The sequence below is a fragment of the Carya illinoinensis genome, chromosome 5, assembly GCF_018687715.1.
Source record: "Carya illinoinensis cultivar Pawnee chromosome 5, C.illinoinensisPawnee_v1, whole genome shotgun sequence".
In the NCBI taxonomy this organism is placed as follows: Eukaryota; Viridiplantae; Streptophyta; class Magnoliopsida; order Fagales; family Juglandaceae; genus Carya; species Carya illinoinensis.
In genome coordinates, this window is record NC_056756.1 from 36,159,772 (window position 1) to 36,177,887 (window position 18,116).

The window sequence follows — 18,116 nt, forward strand, 5'->3', positions numbered from 1 at the left end:
AGGTGGCGTCGCGGTGACGTTTGCCATTGAAAGGGCCTCAAATCAGTGCCTGCTAGAGCCCTCCACCTTTGCCGGACCTTAAGCGAGTTAGGCTTAGTCCTAGGCCTAAAGAAACAAATCCTTTGATTCTGAGGCCACACAGGGCCAATTGGCCCAGCCCGTTGTTAGAATCCTTAAAGAAACCATTCCCCATTTTAAACCCATTTGAGACCCCGCGGGCTTGTTGGCCCAGCCCACTATTTGAAGCCTTTAAAGGCCCCTTATGCGCACCGTTTCCTCCCCTAGCACGCACACGTTTCATCAATTTCCTTATAAGCCCTAACACTTCTCACCACCTTCGCCATCTCCCTATGCAAATGCACCAACTGCTCCTGCACCTCCCTCAACATGTAGTACACATCTATGCCATAATCTCTCTCCCAAGAGTGACCTCAAGGGGCTCAATACATATCATTGTCAAAGTACCCCTTACCAATCCCTCCTCCACCTCCTACTGGAGCTAGAACTTCCTTTTATGATTTTCAACCCCCCTCTATATTACTTTCCATGGCTTCCTTTGCTCAACACCAACAAACCCCACTTGGTTTCTGTCTGTCTGGGTAACCTCCAAAAACACCTCCTTCATTCTTCTCCACCCCCTACCCCCATCCTCTTCAGGTATAAGAATAAAGTTTTGATGGCCACCATCACCATAAATTGCCACTTCCAAGAATCTGCTGCAGTTATTCAAACATCATTGAGCTATGACACTCCGGTAAGCCTCCCTTATTTGAAATATAAAGTCATTCCTTTCACCTTTTTGCACAATTCTCTAGAGTTCTTCCAAGCCATTGTGCAGTGCCTAGCCCCAATAAAAGCTCCTGCTTGAACCTCCTACCTTCTCTCAATGATAGGTATCAATCCCCCTTTCTACTTGTACTTCTCATTTCTTTGTTGGAATGATGGAACAATCATGTTTAAGATCTTCTTTCGGTGCAATACATGTATAGATTTATTAATTTCCATTATACTTTAATGATCATTTAATGTTGATATCAAATAACGCATTCTTATTTTTTAGTCAAATCTATTGATGACTCAAATTAGCAATGCACCAAACAATCTATGATACTAAAAGTAGAAAAAGGAAACATAGACAAAACGAATACCAACAATCCACAATTATGAATAATATTCAAAATAACAAAGTCACCACTATGGTTCCACAGCATCAGTACTACCACAAACAATATTCAGTTTACATTACTAAGGTCACACCACCACTACAACAAATAATATTAATAGTTTCAAAATCAACACTAACACCATAAATAATATTTAAAGCTAAAAATATATTGAAAACTCTACTATTGAGGTACAATGAATCCAACACCACTTGCCGTATAACCTACAAATCTATTACAACTTATTCTCTCAATATGAAGGGGATTTCAACATGCACCATATACCCAAGATATTAAAATCACATAATGTTTACTCCACTTGGATGTACAACTATAGCATTGTCTAGTAGAGTTTTAGTTTTTTAATCGTTACACAATATGTGTGTATAATGAATTAGTGGTTTACGAGATTATGCTATGTTTTACAAGATTCTTTATCGTCAGAAAAGAATATTTAGATCGGAGATTGTCAAAGTTATGAGTTTCTTTTTGTGCAATCAAGGAACGTATGAGTTTCTTCATGTTCTCTTCCTCTACTTATTTTTTCTACTTATACTTCTCATTTCTTTGCTAAAAGGGTGGAAGAGTCCTCTTGAAGATATTCTTTTGGTATAATAGAGATATAAATTTCCTTATTCCATTATGCTTTAATAATATTCTAATGTTGGTATCAAAGATGTTTTGTTTTCTTTTGATCCTTATCTTGACTCAAATTATCAATGTACCACTCAAAATATGATACAAAAAATAGAAAAAATGTATAGATAAAACCAACACCACAATTCCACAAATACAAACAATTATTTACTGATAAAAACGTTATAAACAATATTCAAAATAACAAAGTCCACCACCATGGGTCCATGGCATCACCACCACTACCACAAACAATTCTCAATATCAAAGTACACTACCATAGCCACACTACCACAAAACAATTACTATTCATAGCTGCAAAATCAATGCCAACATTATAAATAATATTTAAAACTATAAATCTACTTAAAACTCTACTACTGAAGTATTGAATTTACGTAATAATATTGACTTATCTTGAATGATATAACTGAGGATTTGTATGGTCTAGTAGAGTTAACTTTTAATTCTTATACAATATGTGTACAATTTAGATGTTGTAATGTAATACTTATGGAGTGAGTTATGGATTTTGTGGGTTATCCACTGTCGGAATTAGAGTGGAGATTTTCAAAAGTGTAAAACTCTCTCGTTAAAGATTTTACAGCACAATCAAAGTATGAGATTCTTTATTACATTATGCTTTAGTAATATTTTTATATCGATGGCATATATAGACGATATTAGTTGTTTTATGGGTTTTCACTTTTGAAAATAAATGCTTAAAGAGTGGAGATTACCAAAACTCTCTTGTGAAGATCTTTTGGTTCAATTAAGGTATGAGACTCTTTATTATGCTATATTTTAATAATATTTTTTAATAATTTTTTATTCTATATGCTTATATTGGTGTCATATAGATTATGCAAGTTGTTTTCGTCCTCTTTACTTTCTCACTAAACTTTTATGATTTCTCTCACTGGTACTTATATATTTTTTAGAATAAGCAATTTGCATTATCACTCATGTAGAATATAATACTATGATTAAGGGGAGTTTATATATAAAAGTTTAAATATGGTACATATTTTTATATAGCTATAGCCTTTTATTGACTCGTAGGGCTTGCAAAATTCACATTACTTTTGCATATATTTTATGCTTGTGGATTTGCATTATTCATTTTTTTTATGTTCTTCTTCTTTTTTTTTTTTTTTTTACTGATTTTTTTGTATCATAGCTTGTTTGGTGTACATTGCTAATTTCAGCCATCAAAAGATTTGAATGAAAAATAAAAATACAATGTATTCTGCCAAAAGAAGATCTTAAACGGGATTGTTCCACTCTTTCAACAAAGAAAGGAGAAGTAAATGTAGAGAAAAGAACTAAAAGAAGAGGAAGAGGAGGATGAGGAGGAAGAGCAAGGCAAGAAAGTAGAGGAAGATGAGGATGACAAGGAAGAAAGGGAAAAGATGAGGAGGAGGACAAGGAGGAAGTGAAGAAGCGAGTTGTTGTGGGTCAATAAAAGGCTATAGCCATTGGTCTCTTGAGCTATTTCTACTCATAAATGTGTCATATTTATATAAATATTTATAGATAAACTCACCTCAATCAAAGTATTATAATCTAAGGATTAATGCCAATTGCATACTCCAAAATAAATACCTAAGCACTAGTGAAAAAGTAAAGAATGTGAAAATAACTAGCATAGTTTATGTCACACTAATATAAGAATATAGGAAAAAACCTATCAAAAGAGAGTATTATTAAAAACCTAGTGTAACAAAGAATTTCATACCTTGATTACACCGGAAGATATTGGACGAGAGGTTTAAGTTTTGGTAATTTTCACTCTACGTATTCTTACGTATTCTTTTCCAACGGTAAAGAACCCCATAAAACATTTAGCATAAGAATATTATTAATACATAGCCATAGTAAAGAATATCATACATACCTTGATTGTATCAAAAGATCTTCAACGAGAGAGTTTCACACTTTTCGCAATCTTCACTTGTAGTGTTTGTTTTCGACAATGGAGAAACCCTCTGAATCCATAGTCTGTAATATGTAAGTATTACATTACAACTTCTAATTAATTATACACATTGTATGACGATAAATAAACTAAAAACTCTACTAGACCATGCAAATCCATAGTTGTATCATCCAATTTGAGTAAACATTATGTGAATTCGATATGTTGGATAGGTGGTGTTGGATTTGTTGTAATGGAATGGTAGGGTTTTAAATAGATTTTTGGCTTTAAATTTTATTTATAGTGCTGGCGTTGATTTTAAAGCTATATTAGTATTATTTGTTGTGGTGGTGGTGTGACTATAGTAGTATACTTTTTATATCAAGTATTGTTTGTAGTGGTGGTGATGATATTGTGGAACCATGGTGGTGACTTTGTAGTTTTGAATATTGTTCATGGTTATGGATATGTGGTATTCACTTTGTCTATGTTTTCTTTTTCTATTTTTCGTTCCATCCTTTGTTTGATGTATATTGCTAATTTGAGCCATGAAAGGTGTAAGGGGATTTTCCCCTAGGCCAAAGGCCCAAAAGTGTAGGCCCAAATATGCGAAGGGGGCCCCAAAGTAAGGGTAGCAAAGGACACGTCACCTTGGCCTCCCCCTATGCTGCCTAGCCCAATAGGTCCTGAGCAAGCAGACGGGCAATAAGTTCAGGGAATGGGCAGCAAAGGGGGTAGAAGGCCACACCTCATTTATGGCATCTGATTGAGGACATGGTTGAGATGACATGTACCTCTGACATAGGGAATGGGCAGCAAACCCCCAGAAACCAGGTATATAAGACAGTCTCCAGGTACTGCGAACTCTTGGCATACTTGTACTAAACTCTAAGACGACACTGACTTTGGCATCAGAAACTCCCTCGCCACCACCATGGTCCCATCTAGCGATTTTTTTTTTTGTGTCTGCAGGCTTAAACTGGAAACCTGAGTTGCTAAGAGCCCGACTCAAATATGTGCGAAACACAAAAACAATGAAAATTTATCTTTAAAATATCATTAATATATAATGAAAATAATAAATCCATACCTCATTACACCAAAAACAAATATATCTTAAATGAGGTTGTTCCACCCTTTCAACAAAGAAATGAAAAGTACAAGTAGAAAGAAGAAGTAGAAGAAGAAACAGGAGGATGACGAGAAAGAGGAAGATTTTTTTTTATAGGTAAAAGAAATTTTATTGGTCTCGTAAATAGGCAAAGCCTGAGTACACAGAGAGTATACAAGAAAAGCCTAGTTACAAAAACTATGTGCTACGGATAGTAGCATACAAAACACTAAGTCCCGTTGCATTCCATGCAATAGAGTGGGCCCAAAGTAATAGAGTATGAAAGAAAAAGTCCCTAAAGCTGTCCAGGGAGCGTTCCCTATCCTTAAAACAGTGGCTATTTCTTTCGTTCCATGTGCACCACATTAAGCATAAAGGTATCATCTTCCATACAGCGGCGATCTGGCGATTTCCCCTAATCTTTTGCCAACAAGACTAAGTCTATCACCCTCTTGGGCATGACCCATGCAATGTCAAGCCTCGACAAGATTGCATCCCACAAAACCTTAACGACTTCGCAATGAAGGAGTAGATGGTCCGCTGATTCGTCGTTGCGTTTGCACATGTAGCACCAGTCCATTATGTAAAAACCATGCTTTCTTAGTTTGTCGATTGTTAAGATTTTACCATGGGAGGCCACCCAACCAAAAAAAGTGACTTTGGGGGAAACATTGCTCCTCCAAATGCTCTTCCAAGGAAAAGCATTGGAGGAGTGTGTCGACAAGGCTTTATGGTATGAGCGGACTGAGAATTTTCTGTTCCCTGTGCCAGTCCAAAGTAGTTTGTCCTCCCTTCCTGCATTTAACTTAAGCGAATATAGCACTCTATAGAACTCAGTGATGTCCCCCATCTCCCAATCTTGTACAGCTCTAGTAAAACTCACAATCCAAGTGATGGAGTCAGAATTAATGCACATATTATCAGCCACTGATGAACCTTGATCCAACGCAATCCTATAAAAAGAGGGAAAATTATTTTTCAAGATCACGTCTCCACACCAACAGTCATACCAAAATTTTGTCCACGTGCTTCTTCCCACCTCTAACCTGCAGTTGCCAAGAAAATCATCCCAGCCCTTCCGGATATATTTCCACACTCCCACGCCATAGGCCCCTTTGACTTCATTTGAGCACCAACCTCCCCATGCATTCCCATATTTGATTTCTAAAATGTTTTTCCAAAGAGCATCGCCCTCAAGATGAAAGTGCCATAACCATTTTCCAAGGAGTGCCTTATTGAAGGTTCTCAAATTCCTTAGGCCCAAACCGCCACAAGATATTGGGGTGTATACTTGTTCTCATTTGATCAAATGGAACTTCTTTGTATTCTCGAGCCCTCCCCAAAGAAAATCACGAAATATCTTTTCCATTTGCAGGCACTAGAAAAAGTGAGAAGAAATATGTTGGAAGATTGGATAGCGTACTCTTAATAAGTGTGATTCTCCCGCCCTTTGACAAGTAGATTCTCTTCCATCCCGCTAATTTACCTTCAACTTTCTCCACGATCCCTTCCCACATTACCTTGGAATTATGAGGGACCCCCAAAGGGAGTCCAAGATACTTCATTGGCAAGGATGCAACCTTGCATTCCAAGATGGCAGCCACCTCCCCTAAGTTGTTAACTGAGCCAACGGGAACTACTTCCGACTTAGATAAGTTCACCTTGAGACCCAATACAGCTTCGAAACAAAGAAGAAGTGCTCTAAGGGAGCGAATCTGATCCAGATCCGTATCACAAAAGATTAGCGTATCATCGGCAAAAAGGAAATGAGAGACCATTATGCTTCCATGTGTAGAACCGCCCACCGAGTAACCCGAGATGAAGCCTGTAGCCACTGCCTTGTCCAACATTCTACTCAGTACATCCATGACAATGTTGAATAAGAGTGGGGATAAAGGGTCCCATTGTCTCAAACCCCGAGAGCTATTAAAGAAGCCTTCGGGAGTGTCATTGATCAAAACAGAAAATCTGGCAGTTGTAATACAGTGCTTGATCCACTGACACCATCTTGTCCCAAAGCCATACCTACTAAGAATATACAACAAAAACTCCCAATTCACGTGATCAAAAGCCTTTTCCATATCCAGTTTACACAAGATACCTGGAGTGCCGATTCTGACTCTGCTCTCTAGACACTCATTGGCAATGAGGACCAAGTCTAATATTTGCCTTCCTTTTACGAAGGCGTTTTGTGACTTCGAGATGATATTCCCCATGACTTTGCTCAAACGCCTCGCTAGGACTTTAGAGATAATCTTGTAAACCCCACTTATCAAACTTATAGGGCGAAAATCATTCACTTCCACAGATCTTGCTCTCTTGAGAATGAGAGCAATGAAGGAGACATTAAGGCTCTTCTCAAATTTCATAAAAGAGTGAAATTCCAAGAAAACCTTCATGATGTCCTCTTTAACAATTTCCCAACAAGCGTGAAAAAAAGCCATTGTAAAGCCGTCTGGTCCCGGGGCTTTATCTTTGTTCATACCTTTTATCACACCAAACACCTCATTTTCTTCAACGGGCCTCTCCAACCACGCGGCGGTTGTGTGATCGATGGAGTCAAAAGCTAGGCTGTCCGTCTTGGGTCTCCAAAGGTACTGCTCTGTCAGAAGCTTCTCAAAAGAGTGGACAACATGGTTCTTAATTTTGTCTTTGCCTGATATAACCATGCCCTCCTCATGAAGTACCTCTATAGCATTGTTCCTTCTATGGGAGTTTGCGATCCTATGGAAAAACTTTGTGCTTCTATCCCCCTCCTTTAACCAAAGGACCCGTGATTTTTGTCTTCACGAGATTTCCTCCTTGAGTGTGATTTTTTCAGTTCAGCGAGTACAACAAGTCTTCTGGTCTTATCCTCAAGAGATGATGTCATATCTATGTCTCTCTCATCTAGTTGTTGTAGCTCCATAAAGAGTTTGTCCCGCTGGTCTTTGATATGCCCAAAGACTTCCAAATTCCATTTTCTAAGATCGTTCTTCAATGCTTTAAGCTTTCCTGCTAAAACGAAACTGGGAGAGCCGGTGAAAAGATAAGAGGCCCACCACGAATGGATTTTTTCAACAAATCCATCAACCTTTAACCACATGTTCTCGAACTTAAAGTATCTTCGTCCCTCCTGAAGACCTCCACAATCTAGTAAAATGAGAAAATGATCCGAGCATAACCGAGGAAGCCGCTTCTGACACAAATTGGGAAAATGAGTCTCCCAAAAAGAGGAGACAGCAAACCTATCCAGTCTGGACCAGGCCCTTTCGTTTGACCAAGTGAAGTCTCCCCCTGCCAAAGGGAGATCCACCAAGTTTAGGTCAAAGAGAAGGGCTGAGAAGTCAGCCATAGCTGAGCTCATATTAGAAACTCCCGACCGCTCGCTCGGAAACCGAGTGATATTGAAATCGCCCTCGATACACCATGGAATATCCCATCAACTACATAGGCCAGCTAACTTTCTGCTGCTATCATCATTTGGCCCATAAACACCTGCAAAACCCCAAACAAAGTCATCATCCACATTCGAGAAAGAGCATGCCAACGAAAATTCCCTGACATAGTCCTCCATGAAATTGACTACTCGCTTATCTCACATTAAAATGATACCCCCTGAAGCACCCTTAGAAACAAGAGTGGTCCATCCTACATAAGGGCAATTCCACAGGCTTCTTATTATGTGTCTGTCGATAAATTTTAATTTTGTCTCCTGTAAGCAGATGATATCCACTTTCCAATCCCGTAATAAGTTCTTCACTTTAAGGCGCTTGTTCGGGTCATTCAAGCCACGAACATTCCAAGAAATAATCTTGGGCTTCATGGATCGCCACGATTCACCCTGTACGCGCTACCCTCCCGTGCATCATAGTTAATGGAGCAAGCAAGTCTCTTGAGTTCCCTATCCTTCTTCATTGCTGATCTAGCAAGTAAAGGTTGGCCTGATTTTATTGCGATGAATAGAGCTTGCAACTGATCCTCATAGCCCTCGCAAGACATCCCTAAACATAGGCTCATATCCTTAACCTTCTAAAAGATCCAATCTACTTGTGGATCAGCCGAAGGTTCTGATGGTGGCAAAGAGCATAAAGGACTTGGCGTATCCCCGGTTACATACAGTTCGGTTGCTAGTGCGTCTACGCCAAATTCCTTGCATACCAACTGGAGATCAGAACCGTACAAAGGCCCTTCATCTGAAGTACTCCCATCCATCGAGTTAATGTCAGCCACTTCCAACTCAGTTTCCAGAATCCTTGAGAGTGACTTAGAGAAACCCAGAGAGTGTTGAGGAGTATCAGAAGTATCACCCCCGTTTGACCCCAGCGGAAGCCCAGTTTCCAGAAACCCATTAGAACTGCTAGTGGCTAGGGTGGAAGCCAAAACAGGAGCCGAGTGGTCGCCGGAGACCATTGGCCCTTTTTGTGACCGTGGGGAAGAATTGGTGGCCTGAGAACCCCTGATGGAGACCGAACGCATGTCCTCTACGAGGGAAAGAGGCTCAGATGACACCTTTGGGGAAGACACCGGCAAAACAAAGTTGACCACCATGTTCGTCGGCTGTTTTTGCGCCGACATGGTGGTCGGGGGAGTCGCCGGCGAAGTCTGTACCGGCGGGTCGCAGTTAGCCGAGGTTGATAACCCGTACGCCGTTGGACGGGCACGCTGAGAGAGCCCGTGGGTTAGGGCTTAAGATTTGGATGGGCTGGCCCACGGGGAGGGCTCAAAGCCCCATCCATGGGGTTCTCAGCTCTTGGGTTCGGGCTTAACTTTCGATTGGGCTAGCCCACGGGAGGGCTCAAAGCCCCATCCATGCATACACCAGACTCTGCTCATGGGCTTGTGGGCCGTGGGTCATGAAATTTAACAGCCAGTGAAGGGCTCACGTCCTTTGACCCAGTGGAGACCAATGTCCCCACTTTTGACCCAAGCACATCCCTTCCCATATCATTATAGACTTCGGGAACCCGTAGAGATGCAGCAGTGGAAGACGTGATCACCTTGTTCAGTCCCATCACCATGCTCAGTCCCATATCAACCTTTTGCATTAAAAAGGAAATTTCCTCTAGTATACCAGAAAGTTGTGCATTGATAGCCCAAAACACGCCTTCAACCTCTCCCAACTTTTTACCGTTGTCAGAATATGTCCCCACGTCCAGAGAGTATAGACCAGTAGCTTCATCCTTCACATCCATGGCAGAACTACACCCTGCCTCAGAACCTACAGCCATGGCGTACGATTTCAAAGCATGGGCAGACTTGCCATCCCGTCGCTAGACTCTTTCTGTTTGCACCACCATGTGCTCAGCTGCCTTTTTGAGGTTATATGCGAAGCCCTCCCAACCACTACCCTTTATGCCTTCCGGAATGATTAAATAACCTCTTCTCCTACCATTGCTAAATTCCTCCAAAAGGAGGTAACAGCCTCTAGAGTTTCTGAGAAGCTGCAGAGTAAGAAATCCATTACCCACCCTCTGTTTTTTGAAGAAACCATTTCTCCACCTAGTTTTGATGGCTTCCCTCACCACAGATACCACCCAAGAAACTGCCGAGCCATTTAAGAGTAGGAACATGAACATGCGTCTGTTCCTCTCGGTAATGCGAAAACCATTGCCACCAACTTGCGAGAAAATGAAGATTTTAGATTCCACCGTAAAACGTCTAAGTTCTTCCATCTTAAAACTAAAACTGGAAAAGGAAAGCACTAGAAAAAGAAAGAGAGGGAAAGAAAGGAGAAAGATATCAACTCCGGCGAGGAGCGCCAGAGTGGGGGTATGGTGTATGCATGCAGGAGACTAGAGAGAAAAATGAATTTTATGTGTTCATATCATGCAATCCATTAGACTTCCCCACACAGAAAATCCAAAGAGTGGTACTTGGGAAAGAAAAATTAGGAAGATAATAAGGAAGCAGAGGAAGATGAGGAGATGACAAAGACAAGGAAGAAACAGAAAAGGGCAAAGAGATGGAAATGAATAGGTGAAGAAGCAAGCAATTATGGGTCAATGAAAGGTAGCCATTTGACCTCTTATGCTATTTCTATATAAACATTTATAGATAAACTCACCTCAATCATAGTATTATAATTATATTTAGCATTTGCAATAATGCAAATTGTGTACTAAAAAATAAATACTTAAGCACCGGTGAGAGCCATCATAAGAGTTGAGTGAAAAAGTAAAGAATGCGAAAATAACTAGCACAATATATATCACACCAATATAAGAATATAGAAAAAAAAAATCAAAAGAATATTATTAAAACCTAACGTCACAAAGAATCTTATACTTTGATTGCCCCAGAAGATCTTGGACGAGAGTTTTAGAGTTTTGGTAATCTTCACTGTACGTATTCTTTTCCAACAATAAAGAACCCCGTAAAACATTTAACATAGTCTATATGGCATAAATATAAGAGTATTATTAATACATAGCGTGGTAAAGAATATGATACCTTGATCGCACTAAAATATCTTCAACAAGAGAGTTCCACACTTTTGGCAATCTCCACTCATAGTATTTGAATGGAGAACCATCTAAATCCATAGCCCACTCTGTAACTATTACATTGCAACCTCTAATTCGTACACTCATATTGTATAACAATTAAGAAACTAAAACTCTATATACCATGCTAATCCACAGTTGTATGAATAAATATTATGTGAATTCGATATGTTGGACAGGTGGTGTTGAACTCACCTTAAATACTTATCAAAAGAATAAGCTTTAGAAGATTTGCTAGTTTATGTTTGGCAAGTGGTGTTGGATTCGTCGTAATTCATTGGTGAAGTTTTAAATAGATTTTTGGCTTTAAATACTATTTATGATGCTAGCGTTGATTTTGAAGCTATTATTATTTGTTGTGGTGGTGGTGTGACCATAGTGATGTATATTGGGTATTGTTTGTGGTAGTGGTGATGTTGTAAAACTATGGTAGTGACTTTGTAATTTTGAATATTGTTCATGGTTATGGATTTGCAGTATTCATTTGGTCTATGTTTCTTTTTCGATTTATTGTACCATCATTTTGTTTGGTGTACATTGCTAATTTGAGCCATTAAAGGATTTGACTAAAAAATAAGAATGCGTTGTTTGATACCATCATTAAAAGATCATTAATGGCATAACAAATATAATAAATCCATACCTCATTACACTAAAAACAAATATCTTAAATGAGATTGTTCCATCCTTTCAACAAAAATATGAGAAGTAAAAATAGAAAGAAGTAGTAGAAGAAGAGGAGGAGGAGGAGAAAATGGAAGACGACAAGGAAGCAGAGGAAGATGAGGAGATGATAAAGATGAGGAAGAAACGGAAAAGGGCAAAGAAATGGAAAGGACGAGGTGAAGAAGCAAGCCATTGTGGGTCAATGAAAGGCTATAGCCATTTGACCTCCTATGTTATTTCTATTTAAAAAAATGTGTCATATTTATATAAATATTTATGGATAAATTCACCTCAATCATAGTATTATAATTATATTTAGCATTAGTGATAATGCAAATTGCGTACTGCAAAATAAATACCTAAGCACTAGTTAAAGCTACTATCAGAGTTGAGTGAAAAAGTAAAGAACATGAAAACAACAAAGTCTATATACATCACACCAATATAAGAATATAGAAAAAAAGAACCTATTGAAAGAATATTATTAAAATATTGCATAATAAAGAAAATTATACCTTGATTGTACAAAAAGATCTTTAACGAGAGTTTTAGACTTTTGACAATCTTCAGTCTAAGTATACTTTTCTGATGGTAGAATATAGTGTCTATCATCCAAGTGTAGTAGAGCTTTAAATAGATTTCTAGCTTTAATATTATTTATGGTGCTGGCATTGATTTTGAAACTACTAATATTATTAGTTGAGTTGGTGGTGTGACCATAGTGGTATACTTTGATATTAGGTATTGTTTGTTTTCGTGGTAACTTTGTAATGCAATTTGTGATAATGCAAATTGCGTACTGCAAAATAAATACCTAAGCACTAGTGAAAGCTATTATAAGAGTTGAGTGAAAAAGTAAAGAACATGAAAACAACAAAGTCTATATACATCACACCAATATAAGAATATAGAAAAAAAGAACCTATTGAAAGAATATTATTAAAGTATTGCATAATAAAGAAACTTATACCTTGATTGTACAGATCTTCAATGAGAGTTTTAGACTTTTGACAATCTTCAGTCTAAGTATTCTTTTTTTACGGTAGAATATAGTGTGTATCATCCAGGTGTAGTAGAGCTTTAAATATTATTTATGGTGCTGGCATTGATTTTGAAGCTACTAATATTATTAATTGCAATGGTGGTGTGACCATAATGGTGTACTTTGATATTAGGTATTGTTTGTTGTAGTGGCGATGATGTGGAACCATTGTTGTAACTTTGTAGCTTTGTATATTGTTCATTGTCAAGGATTTGATGTATTCGTTTTGACTATGTTTTCTTTTTCTATTTTTTTGTATCACCGTTCGTTTGGTGTACATTACTAATTTGAGCGATCAAAAAATTTGACTAAAAAATAAGTATGCGTTGTTTGATGCCGACATTAAAAGATCATTAATGCATAATAATGGAAATAATAAATTCATACCTATATTGTATTGAAAGAAGATCTTAAATGAGGTTGTTCCACCCTTTCAACAAAAAAGTGAAGTACAAGAAGAGGAAGATGAAGTACAGGAAAATGAGGATGAGAAAGATGAAGAAGACAAGGAAGTAGAGGAGAAGACGAAGACGAGAAAGAAAGGGAAAAGGGCAAAGAGAAGGAAATGAAGAGTCGAAGAAGCAAGCCATTGTGGGGTAATAAAAAGCTATATAGTCATTTGACCTCCTAAGCTATTTCTATTTAAAAATATGTGTCATGTTTATATAAACATTTATAGATAAACTCACCTCAATTATAATATTATATTCAACATGAGTGATAATGCAAATTGTGTAATCCAAATTAAATATCTAAACACAAGTGAGAAACATCATAAGAATTGAGTAAAAAAAGGAAAAAACACGAAAACAACTATCATAGTCTATATAACTCCAATATAAGAATATAGAAAAAAAAAAAAAACTTATCAAAAGAATATTATTAAAATATTGTGTAATAAAGAACATCATATCTTGATTGCACCGAAAGATCTTGGACAAGAGTTTTAGACTTTTATGCTAATCCTCAATTGAATCGTCCAAGAGGAGTTAATATTATGTAAATTCAATATTTTGGGTTGGTGGTGTTGGATTCGTCATACTTCAATAGCCAAGTTTTAAGTAGCTTTGTAGCTTTATATATAGGTTAGTGTTGGCATTGATTTTGCAGCAGTAGTATACTTTGATTTTGAGAATTATTTGTGGTGGTGATGCCATGGACCTATGGTGGTGGACTTTGTTATTTTGAATGTTATTCATAGTTGTGGAATTGTGGTTATGGTTTTGTCTATATCTTTTTTTTTATATATACTTTTTGTATCACATTTCGACTCGATACATTGGTAATTTGAGTCATGAGATGATTTGACTAAAAGAAGAGTAGGACGAGAGACGAAGATGAAGAGAAAAAAATATGAAGAGGAAGAGGAAGTGGAAGCGAAAAAGAAGAGAAATAGGAAAAAGACGAGGGAGGAAAGATAATGAGAAGACAAAGGAGAAGAAAAAGAAGCAAAAGGGGGAAGAAGAGAAAATGGTGAAATGGGCGATGAGAATATGAAAGCAACTAGTATAATCTATATGACACCTTAATTAACTCACCTTAATTATGGTATTATATTCTATATTAGCGATAATACAAATTGCTTTCTCCAAAATCCTTGGCACTAGTGAATGCTATCATAAGAGTTGATTGGAAAAGTAAATAATATGAAAACAACTAGTATAATCTACATGATTCCAATATAAGAATATAGAAAAAAAAAACTATCAAAAGAATAGTGAAACATAGCTTAATAAAGAATCTCAAACCTTGATATTGCACTGATAGATCTTCAATAAGAGAATTTTATAGACTTTTGGCTGGCAATCTCCACTTTATGTACTATTTTCCAATGGTGAAGAACTCACTAAAATAACTAGCATACTCTATATGACATTCATGCATTATTAAAACATAGTAGCGAAATAAAGAATCTCACACCTTGATTACATTTAAGGATCTTCAACAAAAGATTGTCACACTTTTGGCAATCTCCACGGAGTATTCTTTTCTAACATTGGTGAACCTACTAAATCTATAAGTCATTCTATAAGTATTACATTACAACCTCTAATTTATTGTATACTGATATTGTATGAAAATTAAAAATACTAACTCTACTAGAACATGATAATTCTTAGTTGTATCATCCAAGTGCAGCCAAAATTATGTGAATCCAATTACTAGGCAAGTTGTGTTAAATTCATTTTAAATATATATCACGAGAAGAAAACTTTAGAAGAATTGCACCTTTATGCCAGACAGATACTGTTGGACTCGTATTTCAGTAGTGGAGTATTAAAAACTACTAGACCATGATAATCCTCAATTGTACCATCCAAGTGGAGCCAACATTATGTGAATCCGATTATGAGATAAGTGGTGTTAAAGTCATGTTAAATACATAACGAGAGAAGAAATCTTTAGTAGAATTGTACCTTTATGTTGGACAGATGTTGTTGGATTCGTTGTATTTAAGTAGTGAAGTTTTAAATAGATTTGTAATTTTAAATATTATTTGTGATGATAGTGTTCATTTTGAAGCAATGAATATCATTTGTTGTGGTGGTGGTGTGGCCATAGTAGTGTACTTTGATTTTGAGTATTGTTTGTGGTGGTGGTGGTTCCATGAATCCATGTGGTGGAGTTTGTTATTTTCATGGTTGTGGATTTATGGTGTTTGTTTTGTCTATGTTTTTCTTTTTCTATTTTATGTATCTTATTTTGATTTGACAAAAGAATACGTTATTTGATAACAGAAGGAATAGATAAATAAATACATACCTCTATTGCAGAAGATCTTTGAGACACCCTTTCAGAAAAGGTCACTTACCAGCTATTTTAAACACAAAATAAGGGGAAAAATTTCTTTTTTTCAAAAAATTAGAACGTATAATACAAAGTCAAAGCATCAAGTAAATTCTACTAAATGGAGTTCTATCCTAAATAAAAGCTTTCATAAACATAAGCTCGTACACAATTTTTTTTTTTTTTGTTTGCTAAATAATCATATCCAATATTTATTATATAGGAAAGGGTCTCTAGCATAATTTCAAATTAGAGATGAAATTCAACCAGTTTGTAAGATTTTACCTCATCTGGTTGCTTAAACAGTAGAGAGAAAGAGTGAATCTAGCTTGCCCCTCTCAACTACTCCTAATTCGAACATCAGCCTCGTTGATGCTCTGTTGAATATTGATTTTTGCATCCATAAGCAGTATGAGTTTAATTTACACCAAATAAAGAAAATGAATAATACCGAAAATCATCAAGTAGAATGGTTACCATAAAACAAAATAAACAGCACATTTACCCTCGTCTTCATCAGAGTTAATCACCTTACCTCCTTGGGGTTGGGTCTCTTCGGTACACTCTTTGGAGGTACCACCAATATTGTTGCAGCATGACCTTTTTCTTTGCACAGTCCATTAAAACCAGAACCCGCGAGACTGCAACTAGAGAATTAAGCAAAACCAAAATCGTTTAAAAGAGACTCGTTTTGAGATACCACCTTTTTTTATCTTGCTGCTTGTGCATGAGCCAGTTTCTTGCGAGGCAAGAATATCGTCAAATGACATTGCCACAAAGAGAGAGCTTGGAAAAACATGTTCAATTAAAGTATTTAAACTATCATAGAACTCACCTTGAGATCAGCTTCTGCCAAGAAACAAAAGGTAATGACGCTGCCATCCGTTAGGAACGGCATCCGTTCTTACAGTGCAGGAAGAATTAGGTTCTTGCATTTGACTTCTAGACCACTACAAGCATGAGGGGAGTGGTCACAAAGAGATGTTATGGTAGGCATTTATTTAGTAAGCAGATAAGTAAAAAAGAGAATTACATAAGAATAGAGAGATTGACCCCACAAAAATTTAAAAACTTGAAGGGACGGTAAAATTGAAAACCAAATCAAGAATTCTCCACAACTTTTTACTCAACTCCAGAAACTATGTACTTTGCAACATCAGCACAGCAAGTAAGCGTATATGCTTTCTCATCAGGGATCTCAATGGAGAATTCTTGCTCAAAAGCTATAGCAAGCTCTACCCTGTCCAAGCTGTACATGCTCAAGTCTTTTTGAAAATCAGCTGTATCAATAACCTATTAAAGTATTTGAGTGAAAAAAAACATTAATTTTCTTTGATCATGGGCTAAGTTTTGTGAAAACATTTGTCTCAAGGTAGAACATTATCCAACAAGCAGGATTGTTCAATATACAAAAGATAATAGCATTACAGTAGAATTTGTGATTTGTTGTTTCCGCAAAAATTTAGGAGGTACACATAACACAGTCTATAATTACTTTGGAAGACAACTATCAATTACCTTAGAGGCATCGATTTTATCAAATTTCTTAACCAGTTCAAGCACACGGTTCATTATTTGATCAGAGCTGGTTGTAGTTGATGAGCACATCTTATGACTCAATTGCTTGAGAACAATACCATTTATTAGCTAATAGCCAACTTTCAGCTGATATTCCCCCCTCTCATATGCCTCAAGATGGAATACCTTATACTTTGCATTTTCAGAAGAGCCGAGAAAGCAGAAAAAAAATTAAATAATACAACTCTGTTCCAATATGAAGCACACATTATACGATAGAAAGGATATGGGTAACTGAACAGCAACTAGTTAATAACAAGATTGAAGTGAAGAAAGGAACTCATAAGTTTGAACCGGTTAGGATGGTTCTTAACATCTAAAAATGCTCATTTTATTATTTATAAGTACATCTACAATACTCATATTATGTAAGTAAATGATGTTTATAGTTACGACAAACTTGACTTAGCTCGGACTTATACAAACTGCAACACTTTGGCCCAGAGATTCAACTTCACTTAAATATTTAGCCCACACTCATATGCGGCAAGTAAGGTCTAGCATGTGAAAACTACTTGATCCATCACAAAATACAAGAGTCTTTACAAGAAGAGAAAAATACCAAGAACCTACAGAAGAATATTAGCTCTAGTAGTTTTTAAGCATTGCTTGCCTGTTAGTGATTGGGACCACAAAAAGTATCTTATGACACCAAGGAACATACGATCATGTCTCCCCTTTAGCACGTTGTTGCTGCCATTGTTGCCATTATGGGGACTGAAGTGGGTGA

The 18,116-nt window shown here is 37.0% G+C and overlaps 1 long non-coding RNA gene across 1 annotated transcript; it reads right to left on the reverse strand.

The window, feature by feature from the left end:
* Positions 1-1,945: 1,945 nt before the first annotated feature.
* On the reverse strand, positions 1,946-16,884 carry LOC122308875. The gene is made up of 4 exons (XR_006242272.1): positions 16,644-16,884; positions 16,344-16,455; positions 16,094-16,185; positions 1,946-3,800 (listed from the first exon to the last, which is right to left on the reverse strand). It is a non-coding gene; the product is annotated as an uncharacterized LOC122308875 (long non-coding RNA).
* Positions 16,885-18,116: the final 1,232 nt, after the last annotated feature.